The sequence below is a fragment of the Epinephelus lanceolatus genome, chromosome 18, assembly GCF_041903045.1.
Source record: "Epinephelus lanceolatus isolate andai-2023 chromosome 18, ASM4190304v1, whole genome shotgun sequence".
In the NCBI taxonomy this organism is placed as follows: Eukaryota; Metazoa; Chordata; class Actinopteri; order Perciformes; family Serranidae; genus Epinephelus; species Epinephelus lanceolatus.
In genome coordinates this window covers 21,918,642-21,935,908 of record NC_135751.1, presented here as the reverse complement: position 1 = coordinate 21,935,908, position 17,267 = coordinate 21,918,642, and positions in this window count along the sequence as shown.

The following is a 17,267-nucleotide window of genomic DNA, read 5'->3' as shown; positions in this document are numbered from 1 at the left end:
CAAAATGGCTCCATATTATATCCATATTTCTATCCAGTCAACCCTAAACTTTGAAATAGCATTGTTTTGCCTCAATACTATCTATTATTCTGATAACACTTAATCCCACTATTTTTATTTCGCACTCTCTTCCAAAAGCCATTTATGTTTTGCTTGGAGCTGTTGCTAATTGAGATTTTTAAGTCCTATTTCAAACATGGCAGTAATTTATATATTTATTTACATGCATACACAGGCTTGTTCCTCCTACAGTCACAGAACCATTATGGAAGAAAACCTGAAATGTCCTCCAGGTCCGAACAATCATTTCTTACACCCAATCGCCAGAAAAAATGTTGGCATTGTACGTTGCTGCCAACTACAGATACATTACATTTGCACACCATTATGTAGTGGATACAGTAAAACTTTAAGTTCCAACAGCACTGTGGTTAACGTGTGGTAAGATTAAGGCACAGAAAATGCTTGGTCATGGTTAGGAAAAGATCATGTTCATTCATTTTCCATAATCGCTTATCTTGTTAGGGGTTGAAGCTGAAGCCTATCCCAGCTGATATGGGCAAGAGGCAGGGTACACCCTGGACAGGTCGCCAGACCATCACAGGACTGACACATAGAGACAGACAACCATTCACACTCACATTCACACCTACGCCCAATTTAGAGTCACCAATTAACCTGACGTGCTTGGATTGTGGGAGGAAGCTGGAGTACCTGGAGAAAACCCACGCTGACATGGGGAGAACACGCAAACTCCTCCACCCAGGATTTGAACCAGGAACCCTCTTGCTGTGAGGCAATGCTAACCACTGCACCACCATGACAAGTCTTGGTAAAAAACAATTGCTTATCGTGGCACGATCCTGGCAGGAAATGCAGCAATGTCCTCCCTGCTGACAACAGAGCGATGGGTCACAACCAAACACCCACATTTGGTGCCTCAACAACTGCTGGAAACACAGCAATGACTCGCTAAATCAAAACTGGATTTGAAGTCGTCTGCAGCTTGGCAGGCATCTCGCCAAGGTGACAAACCATCCACCATCCCCTTTGACTCCTAATGACAAAGTCAGCTCATATACTATGCCACTTTAGATATGATATGATATGTATGAAATGTGCAAATGTAACACATGAATGGTTTGTAGAAATGTACAAAGCCCACATTTCCCTCCTATAACTGGGCAATTTTCTCTGTAGAGAATATCTCAACCATTCTTTTATTGTAAAACAAAAAAGAAGGGAAAAAGAATTCTGTCACATGTCAGGACTGATCTCTAAATTGATAGCTTTTTATCAGAGGCAAGAAGGTCTTTGTGAAACTTGGTATATTTTCTACAGATTGGATCTGGTGGAAGCATTTTAGAAATAAGGCGAAGGCGCACTCAAATCCGAGAAAACATTCAGGAGTCAGTTTGAACAACCACTTTGTTTGAAATTGGCAAAAATGAGACTTTACAGGGCAACATTTTGATTTCCTCTGTACTACCTGCGATAGTTGCTTTGGGAATGAAAACATTAAAAATCCTTGAAATAACAAATTGCTGTGAAAAGCCCAAACAGCAGCTCAATCACAATGGGGTTGCCATGCAGTCCTGGGGTGTAATTGGGTGGCATACATGAGTCAGCAATTTAGCTGGCTCTCACTGTTAGCAATTCTTTTCTGCTGGCTCTCACTTCCTCTCTCTTCTCTCATCCCTCTCTTCCTCCTCACCCATGCACATATATGCATGCCTTACCTGCTAACAAGACATATGCACTGACACGTGTAATTCATGCACACGTGCACAAACACTCCTCGCACATGCTTGCAACACCCATTAGAAACTGCATATTTTCATTGTTTTTCTCTGTTGCTGGCATCCATAATGAGTCACTTCTATAGAGAAATAAATAAACCTTTCCCTTTTCTCCTCATCCTCTAGGACAAACCTTGTAGCAGTAGAATTTTGCCAGCTCCGGGGAGCCCAAATCCTTTTTTTGTTGCCTTTTCATCCTGTGTTTACCTGGTATTTGTTCACATTATGCTCACCACACACTGAAAGGACAGAAGCTGATTTTTCAGGCTTTGAATAACTCAGCAACTCCTGTGTAAAACCCAAAATGGCTCGGTTGGTGCCTTTTCAACGTGACCACTTGACACACACTGTCATTTTAGTGTGACATGGCCAGTGATGCAATCTTGGCTCTCTTGACACAATCTGTGTTGGGGGCTTTGGCAGTGTGTCTTTCTTGGTTACTTGCTTTTGTATTAAACCAGCTGGATTTTAATGTAAAGTCGTGGAAAACATTCGCTCAGGCTTTCAGCAAGAGAATTTAGCAGCTGTGACAGAGTGCAGATGAGATGCTACACCATTAATCTTTTAAGTCTTGTATTGGTACAGTATATACATTTATTTTCCTGCAGAGGCTTTTGGGGGAACTGCTCTTTTTATGTCGTGTAAAGAGAAATGAATCGATACTTGCTCTGCTTCGAAGCAAACAGTTAAAGAATAATTGAATGAGTGCCCCTCAGACTGAGACAAATGACTCTCATCTATGAGTGATTGGACTTGTTGCTGCCTTGCCCTCCGCTACCTTACATTTCTCTCTCTCTCTCCTTTCTTCTTATTGCCTTCCCTCCACACCAAATTGAAATTCAAATGAGCCTCAGTGGCTCGACAGCAAACAATAAGCGTCTGCCAAATCATCTTGTCGACACTTTTGAAACAAACAGTATAAAAGTTAAGATGAGATAAAATAGAAGTTTAACATCACACATCCATTGTATGTAGTTGCTTTAAGATTTTTTTTTTCAGGTGAATTTCTGCTTCATTATCTCCCTATTCCCTGTTGACATCACAGCTGATGCCGGCACAAATTGCTTCCTTGAGAGTGTGGCAGTCCACTGCTTTAGAACTGAGAGAGGAATGGATACGGAGCCCCAATTATAGATATAGATGTCTGGTTTTATTTTTAACAATATACTTTGAAAACTGGATAAGTGGTCTTTGCTCTGCTTCAGCGCCAAAGATATCCCGCCGAGTTCTCAGCTTGCACTTGCAGAGACAGGGCATCTTATATTTCTGTTTTATCTGTGCATGGTCTGGCTTTATGGCCAACGTGAGGAGCAATCATGTAAGAGGAGGTATAGCTTGGTCTTCATCACCCTGTGTGGAGAGGCCTTGGATTCATTTCACTCACATAAAAGCAGCATCCCAGAGTTCCCTTGCATCTGTTATTCATGTCAGCATTTAATTAAAATTCACCTGAGTGTTTTTGTAATGACCTTGTACTTGTTGTTTTTAATTACTGGCAACTCTTCTCTTTTTTCTTTTTTTATCTGTTTTTCTTTTTTTCTTTGATTAATTCAATTGCAAACTCTTCCAGATAAGTGACACAAGGAAAACAAACTGCATTAAAAATTTCCATTAAAGAAGTATTTCACTGCTGGAATGATGGTCTTTTCATGGAACTAAAAGGCAAATAGTTTTGAAACTGGTGCCATATGATCAGAGAAAAGGAGTGGTGGCATTCGCTTTTGCTTAAGAGGTTCAAACAAACACTGGACCAATAAATGCTCCCACTGGTAGGTGACGTAATGCCATTTCAAATTACAGTTGCACAGTGCATCAAAATATCTCTTTGAAGGCATTTTAGGCGAGAAATATGCAACACAGAAACAAAATCTTGGTTCATATTTGATCAGAACTGGTTTTACAATTTGCCTGTGTTTTTACAATACAGGAAACCATATGCTGCCTATTCCTGTTCAGAAACTCTTTGTGTCCATGGTGGTGTGCATACTAAAATGCTGAGGTGCAATCTGTAGTTCCAGCAACACCCATAGACTGTATAAAACAGGCAATAGCTCTAGAGTAAGTGGAGGTCAACCAGCGGTGATTAGTTGAAAGATAATCAGGGAGATGTGGGTGTTTGTAAGATGGAGGAAAGTTTACCACAGCTCATTTACACATACTGCCTTCTAATGGAACTGATGAGCTCGTGGTTACCACACGTTATGCTTGGTGTCCATGTGGTTAAGTCCTAAGAGCACCACTGCTAGGAGTAGCAACATGGACTCTACTGTTGGCGTCTATAAGCCACCAAGGCTAACAGCTTAGCGAGCTATCAAGTGGGTCACGTGATGCAGAAAATGCATGGACATAATGAAAGAGGGAGGCCACTGGGTATATCAACATTTTCCTCAGACTCTATGCGACTGAAATTGCGATATATTAAATTACCACTCAGCAAAAGATTAGTACTCATGGCTTCCCCCATTTCTGAAAATGTCAGGAAACATGTCACAACCGCTGAACTTGAAGGTTTCAATAAATTTCCACTTATGAGGCTATGAAAACCTCAAGGGGGGGACTTCTTTTGTGAACACGGTAATCACAACCCCATTTGAAGGCAGCAACACTCACATTGTTATGACACAACGCTAGTTAAAAATCAGCAATGTATGCCCTACACATAGATGCAATATCTCTGATAAAGATGTGCTTTTTTGGCATGGATCCATGCACAATGTTTGAACTGGCCTGATGAGGGAAACAGGACATCTGGGAGGTTAATTAAATCTGAGGAGTCCGATGAGGCACAGATGCACAGATCACAGCTCCAGTAGCACCTGCTATCTATTTCTCTGCTTAATCTGGATGTGTGTGTTCCTGCATTACATAAGAAACACTATACTTTATGTACAGAAAGTGGGACAAAACCTATTTAAAGAGGCCATGTTAATCAAAAGCATGGTCTATAATTAGAGATTGTAGTTTGCAGTGGTACACTGATGTAGTGTCTGTTGGATGGCGTGGTGAGTTTCTGTTAAGTGAGAGGTGGAGTGCAGCTTTCAGCACTGTGTTGAAAATTAAATAATTCTTGAAATAATAAAATAGAAAAGGCTCCTTTTGGCTGTCCTTCTGGCACAAAACTTAGCTGTGACTCTGAAAGTCAGGGAGAACTAATTCACAGCCACATCCACGTCACCGGGCTCGTCCATATGCTGTCCAGTTGTCTGAGTTATGGAAATAGGATTTAAATTGTAACAGCATGCAATCTGTTAGCAGCTCTCCTCCATTAATGATGAATGATGATTTCCAGAGATCAAAAGCAAGATTGTTTTTTTTCACCTCATTGCGCTTTATGGGATTATTCAAGAAGCTCTTTGTTTTCAATGATGCCTGCCCCAGTAATGTCACCTCTTTTTAAATATGTGTGGGAGATAGAGTGGTGATTAAATAGATAGCTTCACTTTATGAAGTGGCAGCCTTCTGAAAGACCTCCATCTGCAACAAAGATCAGGGTGCAGGATGACCTCAATCTCTCACTCATCGGGGGAGCTCGCCATTCACATTTCCCTTTCCACATCACTCAGACGCACGCTTGCATTTCCTCTCCCATACGGACGAGGCACATCCGCCCATATACATAAAGGGCACATTTAAAAGTTTATTAGTTCTCACGCCTCTTGTGATTTTCTCATCACGCACGCACACACAAACAAAGCAGTCACAAGATGAACTAGCGTGTTGGTTTAGTGTGACGTCAAACAAAACGTAATGCAAATTATGTCTAAACGACAGCAGCATTTTAATTATGCATCACGTTTGCATGCTGCTTTAGTCACGTCAGCAGCTGCACACCCTATTTCATCCATGGATGTGCACATGCAAGACATATGCACAGAAAAAACATGTGCTGTGTACTTGTCTGCACCGCCTCCCGCTGTGGAGCCTGTCAGCTGCTGTCAGGTACTGCGTTTTAGTGCAATGGAAGGTTGTAAAAGAGTGGGGAACCTGCTGTGGTTGTGTATGAGTATTCTTCAGCCTGCTGTCTTTCTTCTCTCTTTGTAAAGACCTCAAAATGGCAGGTCTACTGTGTCTGTACAACTTCTCTCCTTTCCCTCTGCCCCCACGTTCCCTCTGTCTCTCTATCCTCCCCTCCTGTTGGGCATCAAAGAGCCCCATTTCTTTCTCCACTTCCCATTTTGGCCTCCTTTCTCTGTCTGTCAGGCAGTGAGACACGAGTACAGCCTCGAAGCAGTGATCCACTGAAGGGTTGCTGTATTCCTGACAACATTAGGGAGCAAATAAGGCAGTCAGTCAGAGGGCCAGCCAAGCAGGGGTGAATAAGGTGTTAGGAATCACGTATATGAGGGAGAAAAAGATGACAAGGAGAGCAGGAAGGGTTGTGGTGTGAGGAAAAAACCTTAACGACATGTTTGCTTCCACATGGTTGAGTTGTTGCTGTTGAAGTCTGGTAATAAAGCTCCAGAGAGTCTCTTCAGAGTGATGCTGTTTGTTGCCTGTCTTGCATCTTCCTCCACTCTCTCTTTCTCTGTTTTTTTCTCTAGCAAAAACTAGGAACACACTGCGCCGCATAATCATAATTATTTGATGTCCACAGACTTCGGAGTGGTGTTATTAGTGAATGTGATGAAGTGCAGGCCAATGGGAAATAAAACAAACACCACACTTTGACCCTCGTGTGTGCACGTGTCATCTTCACCACATTATCTACACAGCATCTCTATAGAAACTGCTCTTTCCCTGACACCAGTGTTAGATGTTGCATAAACATTTAACCAGAAAAATATATGTCTGAGACAGAGACAAGGACACAGAAAGTGAAGCGGCTAATGGAAAGAGACAGATTGTTCAGATGAAAATGTCCTTGCAGATTTCTACCACTAGAGGGGGAGTTTTTGAATCAATGTAAATAAGCAGACATAGCCGGCTGTATGATTGTGCTTGGTTCCATGGCCTTTGATTATGAGCCGTATCTCGCCTTTCTCTACTTAAAAACACTCTAATCATTTCATCAGCCGCTCTTCTTTTGCTTCAGCTGCTCATCACAACCTCTTCATCCCCTCTCATCTCTGGCGCTGTATTTTCTGTGCTGATGAATTTGCTGCTGCAACAAAGGAGTTGTTTACAGTCTCTCAGCATCTGATTTCTCTTTTGCAACTTTCATTTCAGCCACCCACTTGTGTGAACTTCTTGTCTGCACTGTCTGATAAAGTCCCACAAACTATTGATTTTTCCAAACACAGAATTAGCCCTAGCTGCATGATTTATGAAATGACAAATGGCCACTGGAGCACCCGTTCAGGGTCTCTGGTTTATTTGCATTTTAACTGAAATTCTTCTGTTATGAGCAATAAAAAGTTGACAACTGTCGCTGAAATATTAAACAGTTGGATTGTTAATAAGATGTTTTTGTATTTAGTCTGCAAAAATTAGTTTTTATCCAACTGTGCCTCACTGTTTTTTTATCTATGTTACACACAGACACAGATTTAGCCAGGTACATGAACATAGCCAAAGAAAACAAACAAAAACACACACAGTGGGCCTTCTGCATTTAGATAAAGACACATTATAAATGCTAATCTATGCACACAAACAAATTTTTCTTGCCAATTCCTTTTTTAAAATTTCTTATTATGCCTCCTCACTGTTGACAGCCGTTGCTGGAGTCATTATGTTTTCAGTTTGTCTGTCCATCCCATTCTCGTGAACACGATATCTCAAGACTGCCTTGAAGGAATTTCTTCAAATCAGGCAGAAATGTCCACTTGGACAAACTGATGAAATTTTGGTGGCCAGAGGTCAAGGTTACTGTGACCTTGTGTGCATCTCATTCTCGTGAACACCATATCTCCAAAAGGCCTTGAGGGATTTTCATCAAATTTGGCACAAGCATCCACTTGGACTTAAAAATGAACTGATTCGAATTTTGTGACCAAAGCTCAAATGTCAAGATCCATGTGACCTCCAAAAGCATGTTTTATTTGCCATAACTCAAGAATTCATATGCTAATTATGACAACATTTTAAACAAATGTGTACCAGGATAAAATGATGAAGTGATGACATTTGATGTCACTGTGACTTTGTGATATTCTGCAAAAACACGTTGCTGGCCGTTATTCAATGTCATAACTCAGGAACACAAGGGAAGACACTGGGTTAGATACTGAACTGGTGATAGTAATCTTGAAACTGTGCTGATTGTACAGATCTTCTATGCTTTTGGGTTGAAGACGTGTGTGAAGCAGCCATGTTTTAGAATATGTTTCTTTGGAGAAATATTCATTTTTGAAGCACTGTCAACTGTCATGGCAACATATGAGTCTGGACATAAACTGTAACTTGACTGGTTTAAGATACATTTTGGGGCATTTTAGCCTTGATAGGACAGTCAAGCATGAAGGGGGGAGAGAGAGAGAGAGAGAGAGAGAGAGAGGGAGTGACATGCAGCAAAGGGCCACAGGCTGGAGTCAAACCCGGGCCTCTGCAGCAACGGCCTTGTACATGCAGCGCCTGCTCTATCCACTAAGCCACCAAAGCCCCCAACCTGACTGGTTTGAGGAGGCAAACAACTGTGACAACTAGGCTTTTATTGGTGCGAAAAACAAAATAGTAGTGACTTTACAGCAGTGTTGTGGAACACTTTTTGAAGGTCTTGTCTTGACGTAATACAAAAAAGACTTGGGACTTCATTTCAAGAACAGTTCAAGAACAGGTCACAACTGCAAGGATATTGCTAAATAGCCTGTTCACTATGTAAATGATTAAAGATGGTTAAGTTGATTTCAGCTCCTTGGTATTTGATTTTATTGGTTTGCTTATAGAAAACTAACAAAAATTCCCATACATGAAATTGACCTCTGAAATGCCTTTTGATTATTTTATCAAGACATTCCTCATGTTACACTTACACATACACATATCTAGTGTAGCAATGATAGAGGAGAGTGAAGAGAAATCTTTGCTTATTTTCTGTGGGTGTTTTTTATGGGAATGTGAATCATACGAATGCCTATGATTTCCATGTTCCACAGTTTATCATAAGTGTGTCATACAGCGTTGGACTCACTGTGGTCTGGGTCTTGGTCTTGTCTCAGTCTCGGTACACTCTGGTTTTGGTCATGACTTGGTCTCGGTTTAGGTGGTCTTGACTACAACACTGCTTTATGGATGCAACAATGATATGAACAGGGGAAAATATCCACACATACAACATACATATAACACATACAACACATACTTTTGCAAAATAACCTAAGAAATAAAACAGCTGTATGGTAATATGGAGGAATGAAGAATAAATAAATAAATTCATAGTTGGATATTTAGTTATCCTAGGGTCCTGGCAGGGATGTAGAGGTGGGCCCGCTGATGTCACATCATTTCAGTGTCATCCAGAGGAGACATTCAAAAGCTGGACCAGTTTCTTCACCCCTCTGGTGAAAAGTGATGAATCAGGCAGAGAATGGGCTCACAGTCTCTTTGTTGACAGTCAATTTACATTCTGAAAATGTGGTAAACGGTAATTTGCCGCATTTTGTTTTTCCTCAATAGGCCCATTTGGCAAGATGTGGACCTCATTGTTTGTTCAATGTAAAATCGCGGTCTGTGCTACTGAGGTTTTCATCAGTTTAATCGTGTTCCTCTCACTTTGCTCTGCTGCTGCTAAAGCTTTGGCTTAATTGAGTCATAATGGCAGCCCTGATAGTAATCCCATCTGAAAGATCATTAGAGGGATTGAATGAGTGCTAAAGGTTTGAACTTTGTGTGACCACTGGCCTGCATTAAGAAGTGAAAATTGTCTAAAATTAGGAGTTGCAAAACAAGGCTGCATTTTGGCTATGTTTGGTCTAAGTAGGCAGAGGATGCAAACTTTGAATCTTTTATTTTGTTCCAGGTCCGTGGGTGTCTGCAGGCGTCTTGAAATCTCTAGTCAGTTTTAGATTGCTGCTTTGTATACTTCATTCTTCCCTCAGCTCCTCTGCTTCATCCTCCACTCTTCCTTTCTCTGCATCAGAGGGTGGCTCAACGTCTTTGTCGCTGGTTCCTCTGTTGCAGTCGGCACAGTGTTTGATCCACTGGGTGGCCTGTATGTATACTGCTCCTACTCTCCTCTGAAAGTCAAGCACACACTGATATGAATAATTAACGTGCTGGGGAGAGGCTGATTCTTCTCTTTTACATAACCCGACATCCCGACAGTGTTAGCCTGTTTGTCTGAGCGCTAAAGCTTTACTGAATCTGTTTGTGAATGTGTTCTCTGATGTTCCTCCCCTCGTTTCCTCTCGAGATCAGCTGGAGCTTAATCACTGGTTACAAACACAGCACTGTCAGGAAATTAAGATTTTCTGGGCCACTGCGGTAACCTCTAAAGTTCCCACCCCCACCGACAACCTGATGCTCTCCCCCTCTTTTTATGTCATGCTTTTTCTCACTCATTCCTCCACCTTTCTCCCCCTCTCATCCAATGAGATTGGGGGAAAAGGGCAAGAGGAGCCTGGCTGTGATATGAAATGTTCTGATTGCGGTTTGGACTCCTGTGTCCTTAAGGAAATTGAATTGACCGGCGGTTATGTCTCAATACAGTGAGCTCGGTGACCTCCTCCACCTCACTCTTATCAGCCGAGCCCCAGACTCCAGCCTGGCCGTGTCATGGCCAGCTCGTCACTGCTCACATCTGCCAGTGTGGGCAGCTACAGTGGGGACACAGAGCCATTTGAAATTTATGCCTCAGAGGACCAAGTTGCTGTATTAGACATCCAAGTTATCACCGTGGCAGAAAATGCACGCTCTGGAGACCCGAGAAGAGCTATTGGCTATTTTGTTCCTCCTCTTTTCCACACTAGTGTTCACTCAATTACACTTACGAGTCCACTTCTCTTCCATTGAAATGCCTCCTCTTTCCTGCTCTCCTCTCTTATCCTCTCTCAAACACGACTGCCGACCCTCTCGACTGCTGCCTCTGCAGATATTCCACCCTGCTTTCTTTGTCTCCTCATCCTGCACTCTTGTTTCGCTTTCTCGTACTTGCCTATAGCTCAATTTTTTCGATGTGTGCTCTTCTTCATCTTTCCCTTCCATCTCTCTCCTATGCAGGATTGTAAACACCAAGCACATAATTGCTCCCTGTGGCCCTGTGATTTCCTAGTAATTGCTATAACGATGCTCGCTGGTTTGCTAATGTCCCCCTACTCTAGTCTTTGCTCAAGGTCACTTCAGATACAAATAAAAAAAGGCAAGTAAAACAAACAATCGAATCGTTCCCACCTGGCACACAGGAGGAAACCATTTCACCAGTTCTCCTCTGCTGTTTGTTAATCTGACCGTTGGAAGTCAGTATTTTTCAGCATGTGAATGGATGGTGTGATGGTAGAGCTTTTTGTGTGTGTGCATTTGTCAGTAGAGACAAAAAGTAACATGCAGCCTGTCGTTTTTATTTTCTTTTGCAAACTGTCACTGCCCTGCCAGCGGGACCTCTTTTCTTCTTGTGTGTGTCAGTGTCCATTCACATACTGGGTTGATAATAACCTACACTGTGTGTTTGTGTGTGCGTGTGTGTAATTCACACTGAATTGCAGTCTGCTTCTCAGTGGTTTGACAGCGCCACTCCTCAGAGACTGCAGCATTTTAGCTGCTGTGTGACATCACCTGTTGCTGTCACTGCAACAACTTGATCATGTCATCTCAGTGTGTAGTCGTGCATGGAGTGCCAGACAGATGAGATTGGGCTTGTGAGAGGGGGAGATATGGAGATCCTGATCCCCCTGTGTCCCGGGGTTGCTCTGGTGATGGACGATGTGAATGGCTGTGACTGCGGAGCAGGGTGGCCTGCTACAAGGCTGGAGGTGCCAGCATGTGTTGTTCCCTCCATCTCTCTGCTGTGATGAATGTAAAGTTGATAATGGCTCATTAATATGCGCAGATAGAGGGGAAAACCCATTGACTACCTCAGCAGCTCCTGCCACTTGTTTTGGGGAAATTAATTTAATAACTGGATCAGTAAAGCGCTGTGATCACAGCACTCGCTCCAATTTGCATATTAATGTACCATGCTGCATGCAGCCTGCAATGTTTATGGACGGGTGGGGCTGAGGCGACTGTTTTTAATTACCTTTACTTTGTATTGCTCTGGAGGTGACAGGGGTGGGGCCCCGTCGCGTCGCAGTGGAGGCGAGAAAAGGCTGCATTTCCCCGGCGGAAACTTTCTAATGCTTCTGCATATTTATTAAAAAGGTATTTCTGTGTCCCTGCTCACCCAGAAGACTAGTGGTGGGATTTCTTCGTAATGCAAGTTGAAGAAAAATAATCACACCAATACGATTCCGCCCTCACGGGTGTCTCTCTCCAGTGATTTCACTCCAAGGCTTTTGTGCTTTTACCACATAAAATGAATACCTATAAACGTTATTAGATGTCCAGCCTCAATATGTTTTAATGCATGTGCAAGGTAGGTGAAATCAATTTATTAATGCGAGGGCGTTATGAAGATTTATGCCACATTTAGAACAGAATAATATTCCATAGGCATGAATTATACAATAGCTTTATGGGAGGAATGTGATCTCACACATGTCTCAACCTGGAGCAACACTCAGCACACACTGTAGGCGGGAAAAACAGCGAAAAACACAGAGACAGAGAGAGAAAAGAAGTGAGAGAGGCAGCATTTAAAGCTGCTTTGAAAGATAGTAAGAAATTATGACATATATTGGAAGGGACACATAGTCTGACTAATGTGTCAGTCATTTATGTTTTGCTGCATGTGCAACTTATGTAGACAGTAGTAGCCTCCATTTAATAATTAATAATTATTATATAAATATTATAATGTAATAGGAACCGAGTTTTCAAACGTAGGCCTTTTTACTCAGCTGTTGACTCTAGTGTTGACTCCATGGCTACGGCCTTGCCTGAGCCGTAGCAAAAGAAATCTCAATTGAAGTTGGGGGTTGCAAAAACTTCTAATTAATTTATCCTGAATTTTACTACCACTAATACTTTGACTTTGACCCTGATGATACAATAGGAGTAAAAAAAAAATGTAATCAACCTCCTGCCCACGTCTCCATTTAGCATATCACCAATAATGTTCCAAACAAGCAGATGAATACTGCATAAACAAAAGCTAACAAAGCAGTTAAATATAAGACATTATGCAGTGCTGAATAAATTTAAAAGGAATAAAAACTGATATTCTTGCCGAGGAAGATATGCACAAGACATCTACAGTACAATATATATATATATATATATAATGTAGATATTATTATATATCTATTCTGGACTCCCTGAACTCCCACACATTCAATTAAATATCATACCAGAAGTCCAATATAATTTATACACTGTTACTTACTCTAAACTACAGGGAGCTATTTTTTATGTATGATGGAAATCGAAAGTGGTGGCATTTTTTTTTTGTTTGTTTGTGATTTTTAATATAGTATTATCAGTTCACTTGTAATGTGAAGAACACCTGTGTTACAATGATGTTCAGTTTCCTTTGAAATAAACCCACTTACTGCACTGTATTATTATCTCTGCCAGGCATATGCCTGGAGGGGATTATGTGTATTGTGGTGTGTTAGTGTGCGAGTGTGTCACGCGAGTCTGTCACTCCACAGCTAATCTTGCAAACTACTGGAGTATTTAGCCTAATATTTTGTGCTCATTGACTGCTGACTCCTCGTTTCTCTTATGCAGCCAGTAGGGGCCGTGAGTCATCTCAGCTAAAAATAACAAGCCTTACTGTCACATTTTGGCTTTCGTCATGGGTTAAATAAATTGACATCCACAGAAAAGTGTAGCTGCATTTTTGACTGCACCATCAGCAGATTAATTCCATGCCTAATATGTTATGATCTACTAATGTTTGGTGCGATATGAGATGAATTAGTCCCTGTTTATGTTATCTTCACTGCCATCTTTGCTGTAAGGGAGCCGGGAGGGAACAAAACCACCTGCTACAGCCAAGATCCACTTTTGTTTTGTCTGTTGCACGGCGTCATATCACACTAGGAGCATTTCAGAGGTGGAGCATTTTGCCTGCCTGATTTTGTTTGACTTTTGTGCTTCTACCATATGTAATTAAGCAGGCTATGTAGGTATGGTTCCTTTTTTTGTCCATTTTAGTCATGTTTATTGTTGTTTCCGACTTCTTTGCGCTGTAGCCTACCCATAAAGTTAATACCATTCAAAGTCCAGTTATGATCGACATGGATCACAGATTTCTGGCTGTGTCTGTCTGTGCTGCGGTGCATCTGCTGAAATTATAAAAACATAGGGCTGTCCTTGAAAGCTGGAGGTTCTAATCATCATTCAGAGACACCTCAGTCGACTGAGATTGCTTCAAGTCGAGCAGTTGAGTTTTTTCTCTTTTTGTTTCTTTTGCTAATCAGTGTGCCATGCAGTGTAGGGACATTTTGGTCTCCAGATTTTGCTGTGGAGTAAGCACTCTTGACTTTCACCCTACTCTTTGAGACATGATGCAGCAGCACAGAGGAGCAGAAACTCTCCACCCTAAGGCCCCTAGATAACATTATCGTCCTTCTTCTACTTGGAAGTAGTGAATTTACAGCTCACAGATACTTCATATGATACAGTCTCTGGCTTTTGTTTGATATCTAGTGTTGGCAAAAAATGTTGCTGCCCATTTCCGATATGTTGTTTGCTTGTTTACTACATTATATGAATGCTGCTGTCACACTGAATGTTCGGCTGAGCCCTGTTCAAACTCTGAAACTTTAAAATGAAAAAAATTGTCGCATATTCATATTAAATGGACAAATCTGATGGGACTGACATAATTCTGAGTCGGGTACAGCCCTACAAGAATTGTATAGAATCGCCGCAATCAGCCCAGGTGGCGGAGTGGAGATCTGCCCTCCACTGAGTGCACTCCTTGTATTTATATTGTATTATCAGTTTCTCACATAATTAGTTGCCTCAACCATAGTTTTTCATACTGGTGATCATGATGGCTGATCATGATTGTCATTCAGCTCCTTGCGTTGTTTCATAGTGTCCCTTGTGTGTAATTTTTGTGTGACAGTATGTTTAAGGTTGAATCAGATGGTCTGATCGCAGGTGAAATCATCTGGAATCATCTGGTAGGACAGGTGTGAATGAGCCACAGCAGGTTCTGTTTGAAGTTCCTAATATAGAACGTATTGCTGTAGTGTACTCCCAGAATGTAGATACAGTTTATCAGTGATAGTCCTTAAGTATGTCTGATAAAGAGAATGTTAAATTGTGATATATCAATAATACAGTATACGTTTTGATGCAAGAGAATAGAGTAGAGAATAGAGAAGAGAGTATTCACAGTACCAAACCTGTAACCCATCCCAGCAGTGATTCAAACAATGTAGAGGTGTCCTTGGAGATCTGATTTTGGTGCAATTAGTTCTGTGTTTTAGTAGCATAGCACCTCAGGCTTGTAAAATGATCACCCTCCTGTGGCCATTCTCATGGCCACTGACCCAGGTGTTTTGTCTTCTGGAAATTTCTTCATTTCATCGCAGAATAGAGAGAGGACATAGGAAAAGGAAAGAATTCTCCTTTTTTTTGGAGAGCCCCCGTCACCTCTTTGATCTTCTGGGGGAGAGAACAGCATCTTGTCTCTCCCTGACATACAGTAGAGAAGGCCTGTGATCTGACAGTCTTCTCACCTAACCTGGATTTCACTTTGTCTGTCACTCGATCTGTCTTCCTCACCTCACTTGTCTGAACTTTCTAATCTAGAGTGCCACATTTGAAGTTGCTTATATTCCATTGCTGCTCATGATCTGCCCTATATTTCTAATGTTGGGAATGTTAAGTTTCATATACAGTCAGGTCCATAATTATTTGGAAAACGATACAGTTGTCATCATTTTGGCTCTGTACACCACCACAATGGGTTTTAAATGAAACAATGAATACCTGCTTAAAGTGCAGACTCTCAGCTTTCATTTAAGGCTTTTTTCAAAAATGTAGTATGAACCGTGTAGGAATTACAACCATTTCTTCACACAGTCCCCCAACTTTAAGGGCTCATAAGTATTTGGACAAACTAACATAATCATCAATTAAACAGTCAGTTTTAATACTTGGTTGCAAATCCTTTACAGTCAATGACTGCCTGAAATGTTGGACACATAGGCATCATCAGATGCTGGGTTTCTTCCCTGGTGATGCTCTGCCAGCCCTTTACGGTGGCCGTCTGCACTTCCTGCTAGTGTTTTGGGTGTTTTGCCCTCAGTTTTGGCTTCAGCAAGAGAAACGCATGCTCAATTGAATTCAGGTCAGATGATATGACTTGGCCATTGCAGAACATTCCACTTCTTTGCCTTAAAAATGTCTTTGGTTGCTTTTGCAATATGCTTCAGGTCAATGTCCATCTGCACTGTGAAGCATCGTCCAATGAGTTTTGAAGCATTTAGTTGAATCTGAGCAGGTAATGGTGCCCCAAACACTTCAGCTTTCATCCTGCTGTGTTTAATTGATGATTATGTTAGTTTGTCCAAATACTTATGAGCCCTTAAAGTTGGGGGACTGTGTGAAGAAATGGTTGTAATTCCTACACGGTTCATACTACATTTTTGAAAAAGGCCTTAAATGAAAGCTGAGAGTCTGCACTTTAAGCAGGGATTCATTGTTTCATTTAAAACCCATTGTGGTGGTGTACAGAGCCAAAATGATGACAACTGTATCATTTTCCAAATAATTATGGACCTGACTGTATGTACTACACCCTGACTGAAAACAGAGACTTGGTTTTCACAGCACGTCCATCATGTTTAACTCAGGTTTAATATAAGCCTGAAACCTATGAGAAATACTAACAAACTGGAGCCATTGAGAATTTTAGATACATTTGTTCTGGATAATATTTCAGTGTGCTTTGTCCATGATAACAAATAATGCCCAGTTCAAAAGCCCATTTACCCACAGCACTGATTTTACTGCACTTTTTAAATTACTGCACATATAACTGAAGATTTGGTGTGTATGGGACAAAGACCCTCTTTAAGATCCAAGCTTTAGGTCCACGTCACACCACTCTTGAAAAGAACGAGCTGGTTTACCTAATCTCACCTGCCTCTTTTTCAACAAAATTCAAGCTGAGCTATTGGTTTGCATGCCAGTGTGTGAATTTCCAAGTTAAGCAAAATGAAAGTTACACAGATTTTTGGAGCCCCCAAAAGATCGTGGTGGGAATTAATTTTTCTGAAATTCTTTTCCATTATCCTGCGATACATTGTGCTTTCCCTCTGATCCATAGAGGAAAAGACTGAGCTGTATTATGATATAGTATTATGTATGAGGCTGGCTCAGGTGCAAGCCTGTATCACTGCAGATAGACAGTCGACTAGCGGGGCTAGTTAACCTAGCTCTCTCACTGGCTGCGGCCGAGGCTGATTGAGACAGAGCTATGATTATGACTATAGCCATGGGATGACAGAGCTTTGGCCTTTGTTGTTGCTG